Source organism: Morone saxatilis, unplaced genomic scaffold (genome assembly GCF_004916995.1).
Source record: "Morone saxatilis isolate NCDOM2014 unplaced genomic scaffold, NCSU_SB_2.0 Contig17, whole genome shotgun sequence".
NCBI lineage: Eukaryota > Metazoa > Chordata > Actinopteri > Moronidae > Morone > Morone saxatilis.
In genome coordinates this window covers 1,834,880-1,838,725 of record NW_023339729.1, presented here as the reverse complement: position 1 = coordinate 1,838,725, position 3,846 = coordinate 1,834,880, and the positions used below count along the sequence as shown (strand labels likewise).

The following is a 3,846-nucleotide window of genomic DNA, read 5'->3' as shown; positions in this document are numbered from 1 at the left end:
TGCTGTGCCATAATGAAATAAACCAGTTTTTAAAATAATTTGTCATTTTCCCCCCAATTACAGCAAATGATAACAAACAGATGATGAAATGCATACAGTATATCACAAAGGTAAAGGTCTAAAACTCAATGTTGCAATGTTCATTATGCTGCACAAAGTGTTGGAAAGAACAAACAACATACAGTACTACATATTTTGCTATTGTTAAGCCAAACAAACTTTTACCACTAAATTTTTGTCTACTTGGGACCCTGAATGTACTCAGTAAATCTCATGTTAACCTGCTCTTTATATTTAGATTTTTACTGTGGAGAAGTACAAAGTTTGGGCTGTTGGTGATAGGGCAAAGATTAAGGCTAGGTCCTGTGGGGATCTTGAATCTCCACAAAATATTTCATAGCAATTTGGCCAGTTAGTGTTGTGATATCCTGCTCTGACCAACTGACACCACCATCCTAAGGCTCTGTCATTAGCATTAATGGTTATTACATCCATTATGACATTATAACATGGTGCAAGACAGCTCAGGTTAATAAAAGCCCAATATTTTTGCTATATTTATTGCAATAAGCAGCTAGCTTTGAAAAAAAAGAAAATGTTTCTAGAAAATATTGTAGAAGAGTCTAGTAAAAGGAATGTTGTGAGAATGTACTCAAAGTGCATTAAGTGTATATAAGTTTATCTGAATGAGTGAGATTAAACTATGCATAGTATTACCAAGAGGGAGCACATCGAAGGAAAAACAGATGAATAAGATAGTGCCCTGAGGTACCCACAACTAACATCACTCTAGTGCATCACTCTTGTGCTGTCTAGGGTGCTTTTCCAGTGGGCAAAATGTGATAAAGTGCCCTCTGGGGTTCTCTTTTTTGCCCCTGCCTCTCACACAGCCATCACTGTTCTGGTCACATTTTACTGAAAACAAGCCTGTTTCTCTTGTGACATGCTGCTGTGTAATTCATTTGGGATTAGCTTTGATTTACAAAACAATGCTCTGCTGATGCAACTATGACAGGAAAGGAAGGACTGTAAAGGAGTAATTTCAGTTAAAAATGTTGGTATCAAATGATATGATATGGTCTTAAATCTACTGTCCATTTACTGTTGTTCACTTCTCTTCATTACGTTCTCTGAATGGATGTCATTGCTGTTCTCATTTTATTGCATGGCTGCATGCAGGACAAACATCTGTTCACCAGCTCAGGACTCAAGAGTCTAACACCATAAAGACAGGTACTGTATCTGAGCAGCTGAAAAACTGTGTCAACTCATGTGAACTTTTTTTTTGCCTTTTGAGTGATGGGGTTATGAGTATAAATTGAGAGGCTGTCCATGTTTTTCCAGTGCTGGAAGTTGAGCTGCATGCTGAGATTGTACTTAGGCCTGCTGATGTAATGGAGGAGTCTGAACAGCCTGGAGAGGGGATGTTGCACTCTGGGGTCTTTTAGGGAGAATGAGGCCTCCAGTTTGACAGCAGAAGCATTAAGGATATCAGTAAAGCGGTTTTTGAACCACGACAGTATTGCTAGAACTGGTTGAAAAGGTCATATAAAATATCACCAGCTCCACATAATGTTATTTCAGTAGATTTTAAACCCAGCAGCCTCCAGACAAAACATATTGCATTTACCTGAGGGAACTGCTTATGCACATGAATGCAACGGGACACACTGAAATCTCATCTTAAAAATAAAGCTGTGTCTTTCCTTCATATTGGCTCATTTATGGTATATTGTTTTTGAAGGCTTATTAAACCAGTTACAATTCTGCATGCATACAAAATCATAATTTTGTGTAAAAGTGTTACAATTAGTAACGTGGTGTTTTTTCTTATTCTTTTTGGATACTTGCATGGTTGCAAGGCTACAATTTATTAATGAAATAAATATTCTTCTAGACAAAAATATATATATCATAGTATTTTAGTGTTAAACTGTATGTAAAACATGTGACTTTTATACAGTTTTGCCTATTAGAAATAGCACATAGTCCATAACTTATATCCTATTGTTGCTACTCATCAGTGAGTTCTTTGTAATTTGATATTATTATAATATAAAAGCTGCAGTACGTGGCTTTTAGAAAAATAACTTTCACTATATCCTGGCAGTAGCACATGAGACAGATAAAAATCAGGTTCCTCTGACTCCTCCTAGTGCTTCAAATGGCATTTGTGAGAATCCACTGGGCCTGAAGGAAACCAACCAATCAGAGCCAAGAAAGATAGTTGATGGCTGGGTCCTATTTTCAGGTCATCAAATACCAACACTTTGTGTTGGTGACTTCAAGACTGTTGATTGTTGGGTCTCCTGGGAATGAGACTCAACACACTAGGAGGAGCCAGATAAACCAGATTATCTGTCTCATGACAAAGTTTCACAAGATATGACCTCTGCAGCTTAGTAGTAGTGTTTGATTTGTATATCAGAGTATCCTCCTGGGTTTAGTGCACTTATTTTGTTTGTGCACCCTGTTCAGAGCTTCTATGAATTAGAAAAAAGATCTGATAACCAGTTGTCTGTCTGACAGTAATGTAGTAGTCAAAGCTGTCAATGACTGTCAGCAAAATATTCATAACGGAAGAGTGCAAAGATAACATTGTGGTTCTGCCTTATCTGCCAATTGCACCCTTGCTGTCAAACTAGAGACCTGTATGTTGATCATTATCTTTTAGAAGACTGGGTTGAGGGATTATCATTCATTCATATCAGATCTTGTATGAACCACCGGCAACATTCCCTCAGGTTTCTACTGGTTGGCCTATAGTTTAAATAGAAATTGATGAAAATGCAGCACTGGGTGCTCCATTTCTTTCAAACACAAGACAATGTGTGGTCACTTTGAAACAACAATGGGTCAAGTTTTAAATGAGATCGTAGAAGGGTCCGTCTGAAGTGAATTTCTTATTGCCTTAGTAGCTCTTGGTTTATGTGCTAGTGGGACAGGGAAACAGTGGCTCAATTGGCAGACAGTTATTTTGTCACTGATTATATACAGAACACTTACTGACTTATGTCTGATTTGGGCCAGAAGGTTGTGTTTCCAGGCATTTCTGGAACATTGAGAAACCGACTTAAAAGTTTAAGTCAGTCTATATACTGTATGTATGAAGTCTTATTGTTCTTTAAACAAAATGTTTAAATGTAAGAGTGAAAATCACTCTAAACACTAAGTAAATCTACACGAGTGATGTTTTCTGATGGTGTCATCATTCATCAGATGAGAAACACACAGGATAAAACCTTTTCCAATAAGACATTCATTCATTTATTGGGTGAAAAGACTGGACCTTTAAAGTTGGATAGCTAACTGTGCTAACTGTTAGCTAACAGTGAACAGCACAACTTAAATTAGAATATTCAGCAACACAAAAAGTTTGGCCTCCCTAGTCTCACTCCACTTCCTTTCTAACTGATGTCTGTCATCAGGAGCGGAGGTCACAGACACAAAAATGTGATGATTTGGATTTTGAACACCTTGCCAAAGAACTTCAGTTGAAAATTAGCTTGCTGGCTAACATTGACACATTAATGAACTAATCTTTCTGGCAAACGCACAAATACATACACTGGCCTGCAGTGGGTCTTACATCTACCATTTCTGTCTCAATCTGCATAAGGCAACTACTGATCCTGGCCCTGTGTGTGGCCCTGCTGTTGCAGCTTTTATTAACTGTGCAGTCCGAACTGGCTCTGGCAAAGCAACTGATGATTCACCTCTATCTAATTTTTTCCTGTTTTTCCTGTTTCTTGTACCCACCTTTCAAGTAATTTCCCCACGGGGATTATTAAAGTATTTCTGATTCTGATTCTGATTCTGTGATATTTCTTTCTTTGTCTCTAAAAC

At 37.7% G+C, this 3,846-nt stretch overlaps 1 protein-coding gene across 1 annotated transcript in view; it reads right to left on the bottom strand.

The window, feature by feature from the left end:
• Positions 1-3,846, bottom strand: part of hpgd (15-hydroxyprostaglandin dehydrogenase) — a gene marked incomplete at its 3' end in the record, with an annotated part of 11,784 nt that overhangs the window by 5,943 nt on the left and 1,995 nt on the right.